Below are 16,361 nucleotides of genomic sequence, written 5' to 3'. Positions count from 1 at the left end.
GAGTTCCCTAGATTCTGCAAAGGTTCCACTGGATTGGAAAATAGTGAATATAACACCTCTATTCAAGAAAGAAGAGAGACAGAAAGCAGGAAACTATAGCCAGTTAGCCTAACATCTGTCATAGGAAAATGTGAGAATCCATTATTAAGGAAGCTACAGCAGGGCATTTAGAAAATCATAATGCGATCAGGCAGAGTCAACATGGTTTTGTGAAAGGAAAATCATGTTTGACTAATTTATTAGAGTTCTTTGAGGAAGTAACAAGCAATGTGGATAAAGGGGAACCTGTAGCTGTGGTGTACTTGGATTTTCAAAAGGCATTCGATAAGCTTTCATATCAAAGGTTACCACACAAAATAAGAATTCATGGTGTAGGGGGTAACAAATTAGCATGGATAGAGGATTGCTTAGCTAACAGGAAGCAGAGAGTAGGGATAAGTTGGTCATGTTCACGTTGGCAGAATGTAACTAGTGGAGTGCCACAGGGATTAGTGCTGGGGCCTCGACTATTTACAAACTGCAACACTGACTTGGATGAAGAGATCGAATGTATGGTAGCTAAATTTGCAGGTGATACAAAACTAGGTGGGAATGTGTGTTGTGAGGAAGATGCAAAGTAGCTTCAAGGGGATTTGGAAAGACTTAGTGAGTGGACGAGAATGTGGCAGATGGAATATAATGTGGAAAAATGTGAAGTTATCCACTTTGGTAGGAAGAATAGATGTGCAGAGTATTTCTTAAATGGTAAGAGATTAGAAAGTGTAGATGTGTAAAGGGACCTGGGTGTCCTTGTCAATAAGTCACCGAAAGCTAACATGCAGGTGCAGCAAGAAATTAAGTAGGCTAATGGTATGTTAGCCTTTATCGCAAGAGGTTTTGAGTACAGGAGTAGTGAAGTCTTGCTTCAATTGTATAGAACCTTGGTTAGACCACACCTGGAGTACTGTGTGCAGTTTATTGCCATAGAGGGAGTGCAACGAAGGTTCACCAGACTTGGTCCCAAGATGGCAGGACTGTCGTATATGAGAGATTGGGGAAACTGGGCTTGTATTCTCTAGAGTTTCGAAGAATGAGAGGTGATCAGATTGAAACCTATAAAATACTTAAAGGGATAGACAGGGTGGATGCAGGTAAGGTGTTTTCTCTGGTTGGGGAGTCTAGAACCAGGGGACACAAATTTCTTTACTCAGAGGGTTGTGAATCTTTGGAATTCTCTATCCCAGAGGGCTGTGGAAGCTCAGTCATTGAGTATTTTTAAAGCAGAGATTGACAGATTTCTTAATACAAATGACATAAAGGGATATGAGGATAGAATAGGAAAAAGGCATTGAAGTGGATGATCTGCCTTGATCGTATTGAATGGCAGAGCAGGCTCGATGGGCTGAATTGGCTACTCCTGCTTCTATGTTCCTAAAGCTAATTAGGAAGGTAAGTTGTCAAGAGGGCATAAAGAGTCTACAAAATAATATAAATAAGTGACTGGACAAAAATTTGGAAGATGGAGTATATTGTGGGAAAATGTGAACTTGTCCACTTTGGCAGGAAGAATAGAAAAGCAGAATATTATTTAAATGGAGAGAGATTGCAGAACTCTGTGATAAAAAGGGATCTGGGTGTCCTGGTACATGAATCACAAAAAGCTAGTATGCAGGTACAACAAGTGATTAGGAAGGCAAATGGAATGTTGTTGTTTATTGCAAGGGGAATAAAATATAATAGTAGGGAAGTTTTGCTACAGCTGTACAGATCCTTGGTGAGACCACATCTGGGGTACTGTGTGCAGTTTTGATCTCCTTACTTAAGAATGGATAATATTGCATTAGAAGCAGTTTAAAGGTTTACTAGAATGATTCCTGGGATGAAGGGGTTATCTTATGAGGAAAGGTTGAACAGGTTGGGCCTATACCCATTGGAGTTTAGAAGAATGAGAGGTGATCTTATTGAAACATATAAGATCCTGAGGGGACTTGACACGGTGGATGCTGGAAGGATGTTTCCACTTATGGGCGAGACTAGAACTAGGGAACACAGTTTAAAAATAGGGAGTCTCCCATTTAAGATAAAAATGAGGAGAAATTTTTTGTCTCAGAGGGTCATTAGTCTGTGGAATTTGCTTCCTCAGAGAACAGTAAAGATAGGTCATTAAATATATTCAAGGCTGAGTTGGATAGATTCTTGATAGACAAGAGAGTCAATTATTATGGGGGGAGGGGGCTTTCAGGAAAGTGGAGTCGAGGCTACATTCAGATCAGGCATGATCTTCTCAAATGGCAGAGCAGGCTTGAGGGGCCGAATGGCCTACTCCTACTCCTAATTCATACGTTCCAATGTTCGTATGTAATCAAGGCGGGTAGATGGGGTTAAGATGCAAATCAGCCATGATCAAATTGAATGTCAGAATAGACTTGAGGGGATAAATGCCCTGCTCCTGTTCCTAACTTCACAGATTTTAAAAATTCATTCGTGGGATGTGGGCATCACGACCAGCATGTATTTTCTATCCCTAATTGTCCTTGAGAAGGTGGTGGTGAGCTGCCTTCTTGAACCGCTGCAGTCCATCCAGTATAGGTACACCCACAGTGCTGTTAGGAAGGGAGTTCCAGGATTTTGACCCAGCGACAGTGAAGGAATGGTGATATAGTTCCAACTCAGGATGGTGTGTGACTTGGAGGGGAACTTGCAGGTGGTGCTGTTCCCATGCATCTGCAGCCTTGTCTTTCTAGTTGATAGATGAAAGTGCTGTTGAAGGAGTCTTGGTGAGTTGCTGCAGTGTATCGTGTAGATGGAATACACTGCTGCCACTGTGTGCTGATGGTGGAGTGAGTGAATGTTTAAGGTATTCGCTGGGGTGTCGATCAAGCAAGTTGCTTTCTCCTGGATGATGTTGAACTTTCTGAGTGTTGCTGGAGCTGTACTCATCCAGGAAAGTGGACAGTATTCCATCACACTCTTGACTTGTGCCTTGTAGGTGATGGACAGGCTTTAGGAAGTCAAGAGGTGAGTTACTCATTTGACTTGCTCTTGAATCCATAGTACATAAATGGCTAGTGCAATTAAGTTTCTACTCAATGGTAAACCCAGGATGTTGATAGTGGGGGATTCAGTGATGGTAGTGCTGTTGAATGTCAAGGGGAGATGGTTAGATTCCCTCTGGTTATTGCCTTATATATGAACTTACGCATTAGGAGCAGGAGTAGGCACTCGGCCCCTCAAGCCGGCTCCACTATTCAACATGATCATGGCTGATCTGATTGTAACCTCAACTCCACATTCCTGCTTACCCCTGATAATCCTCCACCCCCTTGCTTATCAAGAATCTATCTACCTCTGCCTCAAAAATATGCAAAGACTCTGCTTCCACCGCCTTTTGACGAAGAGAATTCCAAAGACTCATGACCCTCTAAGAGAAAAAATTTCTCCTCATCTCTGTCTTAAATGGGCGACCCCTTATTTTTAAACAGTGACCCCTAGTTCGAGAGTCTCCCACAAGAGGAAACACCCTTTCCACATCCACCCTATCAAGACCCCTCAGGAGCTTATCTGTTTCAATCCAGTCGCCTCTTACTCTTCTAAACTCCAGCGGATACAAGCCCAGCCTGTCCAACCTTTCCTCATAAGACAACCCACCCATTCCAGGTATTAGTCTAGTAAACCTTCTCTGACCTGCTTCCAATGTATTTACAGCCTTCCTTAAATAAGGATACCAATACTGTGCACTGTTCTCCTGTTATGGTCTAACCAATGCCATGTATAACTGTAGCATAATCTCACTATTTTTGTATTCAATTCCCCCTGCAATAAACGATAACATTCTATGAGCTTTCCTAATTACATACTGTACCTGCATACTAACTTTTTGCAATTCATGCACTAGGACACCCAGATCCCTCTGCATCTCAGAGCTCTGCAATCTCTCACCATTTAGATAATATGCTTCTTTTCTATTCTTCCTGCCAAAATGGACAATTTCACATTTTCCCACATTATACTCCATTTGCCAGGTCTTTGTCCACTCACTTAACCTATCTATATCCCTTTGTAGCCTCCTTATGTCCTCTTCACAACTTACTTCCCTACCTATCTATGTGTTATCAGCAAATTTAGCAACCATACCTTCAGTCCCTTCATCCAAGTCATTTATATAAATTGTAAAAAGTTGAGGCTCCAGCACTGATCACTGTGGCACACCACTCATTATATCTTGCCAAGAAGAAAATTACCCATTTATGCCTATTCTCTTTAACGTATTAGCTAACCAATCTTCTATCCATGCCAATATGTTACCACCTACACCATGAGCTTTTATTTTCTGCAATAACCTTTAACACAAAAATGGAAACTCTCGTAACAATATATTAAGCATGATCTATCTGTTGCTTCATGTTTAATTTATGTTGGTTTTGGTCTGAGTGTTAAAGTAAAATTTATAAAAGTAAAATCTTTTCTGTTTGGTTTGGTTTCGTAAATTCACAGAATCACAGAATCGCTACAGCACAGAAGGAGGCCATTCAGTCCATCATTTCCACACCAGCTCTCTGCAAGAGCAACTCCCTCAGTTCCTTCACCCCATAACCCTACACGATCTTCCTCTTCATACAACCGTCTAATTCCATTCAATTGAACCTGACTCCACCACGTTCTCAGGCAGCGCATTCCAGAACTTAACCACTCGCTGCATGAAAAAGTTTTTCCTCATGTCACTCTTGCTTCTCTTACCAAATACTTTAAATCTGTGCCCCTCTCATTCTTAAGTGGGAATAGTTTCTCTCTATCTACTCTGTCCAGACCCCTCATGATTTTGAATACCTCTATCAAATCACTTCTCAGCCCTCTCGTCTCCAAGAAAAACAGTCCTAACTTCTCCAATATACCTTCATAACTGAAATTCCTCATGCCTGGAACCATTCTCATGAATTTTTTCTGTACTCTCTCCAATGCTCTCACGTCTTTCCTCAAGTGCGGCGCCCAGAACTGGATGCAATACTCCAGCTGAGGCCGAACAAGTGTCTTATAAAAGTTCAATATAACTTCCTTGCTCTTGTATTCTATGCTTTATTAACCGCTCTCTCAACCTGTCCTGCCACCTTCAGTGACTTATGCACATATACACCTATGTCCCTCTACTCCTTCACCCCCTTTAGAATTGTACCCTTTATTTTATATTGTCTCTTCATGTTCTTGCCACCAAAATGAATCACTTCACATTTCTCTGCATTGAATTTCATTTGCCACCTGTCTGCCCATTCCAACAACTTGTCTATGTCCTTTGGAAGTTCTACACTATCCTCCTCACAGTTCACAATGCTCCCAAGTTTCGTATCATCTGCAAACTTTGAAATTGTGCCCCGTACACCAAAGTCTAGGTCATTAATATATATCAGGAAAAGCAAGGGTCCCAACACTGATCCCTGGGGAACTCCCCTACAAACCTTCTTCCAGTCCGAAAAACATCCATTAACCACTACTCTTTGTTTCCTGTCACTCAGCCAATTTCGTGTCCATGTTACTACCGTCCCTTTTATTCCATGAGCTACAAGTTTGCTCAGAAGTATTTTGTGTGGCACTGTATTAAATGCCTTTTGAAAGTCCATGTACACGACATCAACGGCATTCCCCTCATCTACCCTCTCTGTTACCTGATCAAAAAACTCCAGCAAGTTAGTTAAACATGATTTTCCCTTAAGAAATCCATGCTGGCTTTCCTTAATTAACTCATATATGTCCATGTGACTGTTGATGTTGTACCTAATTATTTTTTCTAGAATTTTTCCCACCACTGAAGTTAAATTGACTAATTGGGGTCAATCGGTGGATTTGATTATTTTCGTTTGTTGGTGGTCTCCATGGGGATCAAAACAGACTTGATAGCACTGCAGGCAACACCTTCCATCGCTTTGCTGGTGATCGAGAGTAGACTAATGGGACAGTAATTGGCCGGGTTGGATTTGTCCTACTTTTTATGGACAGGACATATCTGCACTGCAGTCTCACAGCTCCAGGGACCCGGGTTCGATTCTGGGTACTGCCTATGCGGAGTTTGCAAGTTCTCCCTGTGACCGCGTAGGCTTTCGATGGGTGCTCCAGTTTCCTCCCACAGCCAAAGACTTGCAGGTGATAGGTAAATTGGCCGTTGTAAATTGCCCCTAGTGTAGGTAGGTGGTAGGGATTACTGTAGTTTAGTATAAATGGGTGGTTGTTGGTCGGCACAGACTCGGTGGGCCGAAGGGCCTGTTTCAGTGCTATATCTCTAAATAAATAAATTTTCCACATTGTTGGGTAGATACCAGTGTTGTAATTGGAACAGCTTCGCTAGGGGCACGGCAAGTTCTGGAGCACAAGTCTTCAGTACTACTGCCGGAATGTTGACAGGGCCCAAAGCCTTTGCAGTATCCAGTGCCTTCAGTTGTTTCTTGATATCACGTGGAGTGAATAAAATTAGTTGAAGACTGGCATCTGTGATGCTGGGGACCTCAGGAGGAGGCTGAGAGGGATGTGACTTTGTGAAGCTGCATTAAAAAATTAATTAAATTATGTATGGCAGACAGTTCCTGTGATAATAGCCCTGATCTCTAATAATAATTCCGCTAACAATTAAAGACTTTCTAGATGTAATTTAATTTTGAGAAATGTACTACTTCCTTTATCTCATCTTCTATCTCTACCACTTTTTGAACCTTGGTATCCTGCACCATGGGCTTAGGGACATCGCCTCGGTTTTTCATTAAAAGAATTGGATGGAGCATATGATGTGTGGCCAACCTCTCCCATTCATTATCCACCACCATCAAAGGTGACCGTCCATCACACTGTGTTAAGAAATAGTAGGGAACCTGCACTTGGTCATTCTGTAGCTCAGTATATTAGATGTACAGCAGCCACTGTCCCACAGAGCAGGGTTCAGGATAGCAATCAGGAACAGAAAACCTGGTTTGTTTGCTTTTTGTCCCCCCCCCCCCCCACCCCACCCAAACAAACTCACAGGCCCTGATGCCGACAGTAGCAGTCCAATTATATTTCCCCCATTAAAATAAACTCAGCTTACACAAAAAAGGATCTAACCTGGAACCTTCCCCATGAGTCACTGGATGAACACTTTGGGCTCAAAATTTTGGGACCGGGAAAGGCATAAGGCAAGTAGGTAGCCCATGGTGGATGGGTGAATGGCGGGATGGCGAGGAGACGTGCAGATTGGAACCCAGATCCATCAGGTTTCTGTCCCATTTTTGGGGGGAGGGGAGAAAACGGGGCAGCAGGGGGAATTCCACACATTTCACTCAAGACAGAAAATCACTATGTTATGAATCTAGTACAGGCCCAAAGCTGCCCTTGAGAAAGGTAATTGGTCCCAAAAGGGATTGGCCATTTCTCAAAAACATGCTGATTTCCTCTGTGGGAGCAGCAGGAAATGTGCACCTGCTTATTTCATCTAGTTTAGTTTAGTTTAGTTTAGTTTAGTTTAGTTTAGTTTAGTTTAGAGATACAGCACTGAAACAGGTCCTTCGGCCCACCGAGTCTGTGCCGACCATCAACCACCCATTTAGACTAATCCTACACTAATTCCATATTCCTACCACATCCCCACCTGTCCCTATATTTCCCTACCACCTACCTATACTAGGGGCAATTTATAATGGCCAATTAACCTATCTAGCCTCGGAGTTGCCCTATTGGAGTGGGTGGGTGGATGCCATTTTGATGTACCATTGGCACAAAAAGGGGTGGCCATCTCTGATGTCTTTGTTCTGACACAGACCCCAGAATCTGGGAGCCTCTGAATCTAGCGGGGAGAATAAAATAACTTTTTTTTAATCAACCATTTTGGTGAGAATGCGAAACATTGAAAGAGTAAGGGACCCCAGAACTAGGAGCCATAAATAACATAAATAGCATAGATGCATTGAAAGGGGAACTAGATAAACACGAGGGAGAAAGGAATAGAAGGAATGCCGATGGGGTGAGATGAAGAGAGGGTGGGAGAATCATAGAAAGTTTACGGCACAGAAAGAGGCCACTTGGCCCATCGTGTCTGCACCAAAAAATGAGCCACCCAGCCTAATCCCACCTTCTAACATTTGGTCCTTAGTCCTTCAGGAGATAGGCATTTGAGATGCCTATCCAGAGGTCTTTTAAAAGAGTTGAGGGTTTCTTTCATGGGATGTGGGCAGTGCTGGCAAGGCCAGCATTTGTTGTCAATCCCTAATTGCCCTTGACAATTGAGTGGCTTGCTAGGCCATTTCAGAGGGCAGTTAAGAGTCAACCACATTGCTGTGGATCTGGAGTCACATGTAGGCCAGACAAGGATGTCCCTAAAGGAATTTAGCGAACCAAATGGGTTTTTAAGATAATCAGTGATAGTTCATACCATCATTACTGAAACTAGCTGTAAATTCCAAATTTTTATTAATTGAATTTAAATTCCACCAACTGCCATGCTGAGATTTGAACCCATGTCCCCAGGGCATTAGCCTGGTTCTCTGGTTACTAGTTCAGTGACATTACCATTATACCACTGCCCATAAACACTAGCATGGGCCACCTGAGTCAAATAACATGTTTCTGTTCTGTAAATTCAATGTACTCCTTCTCACATACTTTTGTAGGACCACTCCATGGTGATCTTCTGACAACCCTATCGCATCATGATGATAGGGTAGAGGAGGGGCCATTGTGGAATTTTCCATCGCCTTGCATTTTCCTCATTGGAACATTAATGCAAACACAATCATAACATGAGAAATAAACACTGGAGCTATTTGTGTTTGAAGGGGCAGAACTAATGATTTAAAAAAAAGAGGTCTCCTAGGACTCCCATGCTGGGCACAGGTGGTGGCACAGTGTTAAAAGTAAACTGAAGTTTGAAATTACCTTGTTCCTCTTACATTGTCCTTTGTAGAGTGATGGGAAAAATCTGTATAACTCGTCCTCATCATAGGAATTTTTGTTGAGGTAACCAAAAGGGTTGATGAGGATATTGCGATTGATGTGGTGTACATGGACTTCCAAAAGGAATTTGATAAAGAGCCACATATTAGGCTTGCCAGCAAATTTGAAGCACGTAGAATAAAAAGGATAGTGACAGCATGGATACAAAGTTAGCTGAGGGACAGAAGACAGAGCGTAGTGGTGAACGGTTGCTTTTCAGATTGGAGGAAGGTGGGATTCCCCAAGGATCAGTACCAGGACTACTGCTTTGCTCGTTCTATGTTAATGATCTAGACTTGGGCATACACACACAATTTCAAAAATTGCAGATGACACAAAACTTGGAGCTATTGTGAACTATGAGGACGATAGTAATAGACTTAAAAAGGACATAGACAGGCTGGTGGAATGGGCGGACACATGGCAGATGAAATGTAATGCAGAGTAGTGATACATTTTGGTAGGAAGAATGAGGAAAGGCAATATTAAATAAAGAGTACCAGTCTAAAGGGGGTGCAGGAACAGATAGACCTGGAGGTATATGTGCACAAATTGTTGAAGGTGGCAGGGCAGGCTGCGAAATTGGTTCATAAGGCATATGTAATCCTGGGTATAAAAGCAAGGAAATTCGACTTAAGATGATTGGAAAAAAAACCAGAGGCGACATGAGGAAAATCTTTTTTATGTAGCAAGTGGTTAGGAGTCGGAATGCACTGCCTGACAGAATGGTAGAGGAAGATTCAATCGCAGCTTTTAAGAGAGAATTGGATAATTATCTAAGGAGAAAAAATTTGCAGGGCTTTGGGGAAAAGGCAGGGAGTGAGACTTGCAGAGAGCTGGCACAGACAGGATGAGCTGAATGGCCTCCTTCTGTGCTGTAACCATTCTATGATTCTATGGACGATAGGGAAAGTAGGAACATAATAGGACCAGTTAGCCCCTCCCGCCTGTTCTGACATTCAGTTAGATCATGCCCGATTTAGGCCATTCAGCCCCTCGTGCCTGTTCCACCATTCAATGAGATCATGGCTGATTTGTACCTAGGATCCTTTTACCCACCTTTGCTTCATATCCCTTGATCCCTTACTTATCATTTTCCTTGCAAACGTTATATGCTGACATTGTCACCATGGAATTAATCATGGCCTGTAAACACAGTTGTGATTTTTAGTGGAGCAAACAACTCAGTCATTTAAAACTTTGAACCTGGAGATATGTTATCACTAATGCAGATGTACTGAAGCTAAATCATTCGCTCTTTATTCCAACATAAAAATGCATTTAAGAGTGTCAGAAGCCCAATTACAATGAAAGATACCTTTCATCAAACCACCTGTGTGGTTTTCAGTTTTGTTTGAATTTTTTACTGTGAGGGGGAATCAAAATGGCCAGTGAGCTGGGGGAATTCTGTGGCGTCATCATTGCTCACACCCCTGCAACCAGATCAAAGGACCATTGGCCTGAATCTCTGGGGAGATGCAGCAATACCAGTGAATGGCGGGAGGGGGGACTGGTGGGGGGGTGGAATGTTCTGGGGATGGGGAAATAACTTGGATAAAGAGGGAATTGTATACTGATGCGGAAAATAAAACAGGGAATGCTGGAAAACTCTGTGCAGGTTAGGTGTCATCTGTGGAGAGAGAAACAGAGTTGACACCCACCACCAACCCCCGATGGGTGGGAAAGGATTGGGCAAGGGGTTAAAGCCCAAAAAATTTAGACCCTGAATACAACCCAAAGCATTCCCGACCACTGTAATCTTTACAACGATGAATCAGGCCATGGACAAGGCTCCTGCTGAATGCTGAAAGGGGCCTACTTAAGAATAAAAAGTCACAGCCTGATGGGGATTCCCAATGGGGAGAGGCCGGTGCCAGGATTTCCCTAAAGATTGGGTGGGGGTGTGGCTGGAGGTGGGGGGAGGCTCGTGCTGGAGATTCCCTGAAGATCAGAGGGGTGGGGGAATGGGGTGGGGATTGTGTTGTGGAGGCCAGCATTGTCTGTTGTCTGTTGCCTGGTAGCAATTACATAACGAACTAGAAGAAGCCCCGGGCAACTTTTACAACTCCTCGTGGACCAGGAGTTGCTGGAGTGCTTCCCTCCAGGTCCCCTCAGGGACTCCTTGTGCCTCCCCAGTACTGGCCCCTCCCGATCTTTGGGAATTCCCCAATTCCCCGATTCCTGCAATAAAAAAAGCCCACCTCTGTTACGAGCTCACAGGACAACAGTTTTGCTTGTACCGTGTCTTTATTGAACTGAACTTGTAATGGCTGCTTGCAGTGAGTGCCTCATGGTAGAGATCACCTGACTATGGGAAGCCAAAGGCACATTAGTACAGTTTTGCATTTCTATCCCAAGCAAACTCCACATCCCACCACATTTAAGGAAGTCCCCCGAACCACTAACTTCCCCATTCGTCGCCTGGCAACGGCCAGATTTCCACAATTGCCGGGGACAAGGCAAGCAGGTGAACAGGCATCTGCCGTGATTTATTTAAATGATGCCCTGCCGTTACGATCTCCACTTCCCTGACCTTGCCGGATCCGTCTGGGATACTACACCCCCTCCGCCCACTGGGGTACTACACCCCCTCTGCCCACCGGGATACTACACCCCCTCCCCACCACCGGGAAGTCACACCCCCTCCCCCCATTGGAATAACACACCCTTCCCCCCACTGGAGTACTACACTACTTCCCCCACTGGGATATCACAACTTCTCGCTCCATGAGATACCACACATCCCCTCACCCGATTGGGAGATCACACCTTCTCCCCCCAACGGGATATCGCACCTCCTCCCCATTGGGATATCACACCCCCTCCCTCCACCAGGAATTCACACCCCCTCCCTCCATTGGGGTACTACACCCCTTCCCTCACTGGGATATCACACCCCCTCCCCCCATGGGATATCATACATCCCCTCTCCCGATTGGGAGATCACAATTACATCTTCTCCCACCACCGGGATATCACACCCCCTCCCCACTGTGATATCACACCCTCTCCCCACTGGGATATCACACCCCTTTCCCATCCAGGATAACTCCTTCCCCACCCCACCCCACTTGTAGTGAAAGTTGAGGCCAATGTTTCGAGTCAACAACCCTTAATCATTGACCTGAAACATTGGCATCAAGAATAAACCCTCAGCAACAGATGGGAAATAGCTGAGGGGGGGGGGGGGGGCATTTAAAAATTGTAAATGGGAACGTAACACCCAACCCATTAATGGAGATGGGACATTTCATTAACATATTTAATTGTTGCCACATGAGTTTCAAAAGAGCTCAGCAATCCCAGGAGTGAGAGGAAAGCAGGAGCTGCTGGCTCCAGGAGATAAGTGCCTTTTACAGCACTCCTTGTGGGCCAGCAAGTGTGATCTGTAGCTTCTTCCTCTCCTGGTTGCCAGGAATGAACCCAACAGTCCCTGGCAGTGGCCTCCTGCCACTGCTTTTCCTACCAACAGCTGGGCAGCTGTCAAATTGTCCAGCAGCCAGGCGAGAACCTGCTGAGTGCTTTTCAGAAGTTCCTGTTCTTATTTCAGATTTCCTGCATCCACAATATTTTGTTTTTCTTTTCGAGGAAACAAAAGTATTGTGTTTGTGTTCAAACAGAGAATACAACTCTTTCCGTTTCTCAAAATTACAAAAATGCTTTCTCTCCATCAAACTGAAAGCAAGTGTATTTAAAATTCTTCCAATCCCTGGTGTGGTGAAAGGCATCAGTGATCAGAGTCTCAAATTCTCAAGGATGACCATTTCTTTAGAAAAAACGACTTGAGGTGTTATAATCAGGAATACAAACAAGGATGGTGCAAGCGGACACCATCAACTATTTCAAAAGGAAATTAGAGGGCCGCATGAAGGAAATAAACTTGCAGGGATTGAGCAGGGGAGTGAGACTGATTGGATTGCTCTGCGGAGAGCCAGCATGGACTCGTTGGCTGAATGGCCTCCTTCCGTACTGTAAAAGACTCTGTGACTAAAAGGGTGGTGGAAGCAGATTCAATAGTAACTTTTGAAAGGGAATTGGGATAGATACATGAAACTGAAACATTTGCATGGCTACTGCGGAAAGAGTTGGACTAATTGGATAGCTCCTTCAAAGAGCCTGCACGGGTATCGTGGGCCGAATGGCCTCCTGCAGTGTTGTATGGTTCTGAGTGTGCAGTGAACGGCGATGTGATTCAGCACGTCATGTGGTATGGTGCTGAACGTTGTGAACTTGCCAAGTTGCAGGTTCAAATCCCTGGCCTGTTAACTGATCTCAGCGAGGGCAGTAAGAGGAATGTTCTAATTAGTGTTGAAACACAAGCTGAGCGGAATGATCAGCTCCTGAGTGCTACTCCTGATAAAAAAAATGTATTTGTGTGGATGTGAAAGGAGGGCAGAATCAGTGAATGCTTGCAACTCACTGTCCAGCTCAAATCACTGGGACTGGTTTCAGTGGAAACCAGGGGGTTTAAAAATATATAATGGAAAGAAGTGATTTCAGCAGTGACGTGGTTAAATAGGGATGGCTGTAAGCTTTCGTGATTCCGACTGGAGAGGAAGAACGACGGGACTTGAGCCTTTTTGGAAGCAGCTTTGCTCGGTTGGAGATGTTTTTAATAAACTTCAAGTAGCGATCCCACGAGTAAATACACCGAGAACTGTAAACAAGGCTGCAAGATGCAAATGAGGAGATGAAAACCAATAGCCTGAAAGTGAGTGTACAGATGTGGAGACACGGCCAATGGGCCAGGGAAGGAGGGGCGGAGGATATTGGTTGCCTGTGTACAGGTGAGTTAGTATTCTCAGTGTGGGAGATGTTGCTCGGTGAAGTCAGAGGGCTGAATGGATTCCTGGAAGTGAGCTGCATTTTACCGTCACTCGGGTTGGCTGAAGATGTTGCAGCTACTGGGAGTGTGAAGGTATCGCTGGCTATTAACATGCTTTCCGATTTGTGTAATTGTTCACAGTAGCTAGTATGAATCTTAAAGCAGCCTTCCTGATAATTTGGAATCTATTGCGGGTTATAGTTACTGGGCAACGAATGTATTTTTTTAACATTTGTGGTGGTGCCCGGAGCTTTGCTCATAACCCATTTATCACTTTAATAACCATCCAAATTTTTAAAAATTGATTCTCAGTCATTTCAGCGGCGGCTCAGGGGAGATTTTCAACACCCCTGGGACGATTGCCACAGTTGGCATAAATAAAGGAGAGCCACTGGCAGCGAACAGGCAAGCTGACCCAGGAGCAGTGTGACTCCATTACCATTCAGAGTCAGGGCATATCAAAACCTGAAATTGGAGATGAATCTGAACAGATTAACTGTGATGGGGGTGGTGGAATATATGAGAATGTGAACAGTTTGCAGTCTTATTGGTATTAAACAGTTGCAAATAAGAATGCAGCAACCACACAAGCAGAAAATGCAGCCATAATCCAAAAGTAAAATATGTATTTGCGTTGGTGTTTGGCGATGGCTTTCATATTTGTAATGTTGCCACAGTTAAAGAAAGAAAGACTTGCATTTATATAGTGCCTCGGGTCAGCCCAAAGCACTTCATAGCCCGTGAAGTACTTTTGAAGTGTAATCGCTATTGTAATGTAGAAATGTGGCAGCTCCCACACACACAGCAATGACACAAATAACCAGATAATCTTTATTTTTTAGTGATGGTTGAGGACAAATATTGGCCAGGACACTGGGGAGAATTTCCCTGCTGTTCAAAACATTTACATCCACACGAGAGGGCAAAGGAGGGGCCTTGGTTCAACATCTCATCAGAAAGATGGCAGTTGTACTGCAGCTGAGTGTCAGTCTGGATTATGGGCTCTGGAGAGGGGCTCTTTCCCCTGGCCGGAAAGTCAAGAACTAGGGGGCATGGTCTCTGGATAAGGGGTTGGCCATTTAGGACTGAGTTGGAAATTTCTTCACTCAGAGGATTGTGACTCTTTGGACTTCACTACTCCAGAGAACTCATCATTGAGTCTATACAAGGCTGAGATCATTAGATTTTTGGACTCTAAAGGAATCAGGGAATATGGGGATAAGGTGGTAAAGAGGAGTTGAGGTCGAAGATCAGCCATGATCTTATTGAATGGAGAGCAGACTCGAGGGACTGGACTGCCTATTCCTGCTCCTATTTCTAATGTTTTTATGTAACTCACAACATCTGACTCTGTTCTAGATACTAAAGATATCAAGGGATATGGGGCTAGTGTGGGAAAATGGTGTTGAGATAGATCAGCCATGATCTAGTTGAATGGCGGAGCAGGCTCGAGGGGCCGAATGGCCTACTCCTATTTCCTGTGACTGAGGTGAAAGTGCTACCCACTGACCACGGCTGAACTTCAAACCTGCGTCAGTTTGATTTTTCAGGAGGTTCGACTGACGGTTGCCATGGGTGAAGGACCTAACTGTGCCCGAAAGTCAGCAATACAGGCAGAGTGGGGGCCTGCATCTGCTGAAGAAAGCTTTACAGAGGCTAAGGTGTCTTCCTTTGATTGCAAAATGTCACAGCTCATCAGAGATGGTCACATGCCATCAAGTGGTGATGGAAAATTAGCAGTTAGCTGATGTTTGAAAGAATATTCCCGTTCTCCTGGCACCAGGAATGCTTTCCTTTTATCACTAGACATGCTTGCATTGGTATATCTGTCAACTGGCTAACATGTTTCAGAACAATGCTCTTTTTACTATGACTTGGGACCTAAAAAGTTATGTATGGCACTGCTCGATAGAGGTGGTTAATGTGTCTCTCAGCTAAATAGGGCAGCTCATTTTTATTTTTAGCAAAGAAGACTAAACAGACTAAGAGCAGGGGGGTTGAAAATCAAAACCAAACAGTGTTGCGTGCACCTGCTCATTGTTCCTACTGTCACTCGATGCCTGTCATGGCATTTATCTTCCTCACCAGAGCTGTACCACATGGGGCCCAGGTCAAGGTTGGCAACTCTGTACGTATTCCAGGAGATTTCATCACATGACCTCCTGCCGCCAACTGCCTCGCCCCACCCAACAGCCTTTGTTTATCCACCAATATATTTATAACTAATAAACAAAGATGTTCAAAGAAAATGTAGAACAAAATGCTCCCATGATTTTTCTCCTGTGTTGTTTTACAGCGGTAAAGTCCAGAAGATGAAATCTTCAATTCCTGGAGACTCCAGGTATATCCCACAGGATTATCAGCCCTACCTAGGACTGAATCCAACCTGGCAGACATCTTCAACCAAAACAAATTGTTAAAATCCATCCCCATCATGTTTCTTAGTTGCTGCCCAGTAAGCTTTGTATTATCCCCCATCTGGAAGTGATATATTTGGTTTGATGTAGTCATCATGGCACATTCTACAGTAGCACACAGGATCGGGGGTGGTGAGGCTGCAGGTGTCAGTGGGCAGGAGGGTAGGCAGTGTTTGGCGTTTCGGCAGTTATCAGGC

At 44.1% G+C, this 16,361-nt stretch overlaps 1 protein-coding gene across 5 annotated transcripts in view; it reads left to right on the top strand.

The window, feature by feature from the left end:
• The window catches only part of LOC137368771 (leucine zipper putative tumor suppressor 3-like), a 182,061-nt gene that overhangs the window by 100,847 nt on the left and 64,853 nt on the right, over positions 1 to 16,361 (top strand). The window contains exon 1 of one of the 5 annotated variants that reach the window (XM_068028981.1): positions 13,457 to 13,709. The exons of 1 other annotated variant lie outside the window; for it this stretch is intronic. The gene's annotated coding sequence lies outside the window, so the exon portion shown is untranslated. Of the gene's footprint in view, positions 1 to 13,456; positions 13,710 to 13,749; positions 13,841 to 16,068; positions 16,089 to 16,361 lie in introns of those variants that run through there. 3 more of the 5 variants (XM_068028973.1, XM_068029000.1, XM_068028995.1) reach the window with 3 other exon arrangements.

The sequence above is a fragment of the Heterodontus francisci genome, chromosome 1, assembly GCF_036365525.1.
Source record: "Heterodontus francisci isolate sHetFra1 chromosome 1, sHetFra1.hap1, whole genome shotgun sequence".
Classification (NCBI taxonomy): domain Eukaryota; kingdom Metazoa; phylum Chordata; class Chondrichthyes; order Heterodontiformes; family Heterodontidae; genus Heterodontus; species Heterodontus francisci.
Note: the sequence above shows the minus strand (reverse complement) of the source record. Positions and strands in the feature narration are given on the sequence as shown.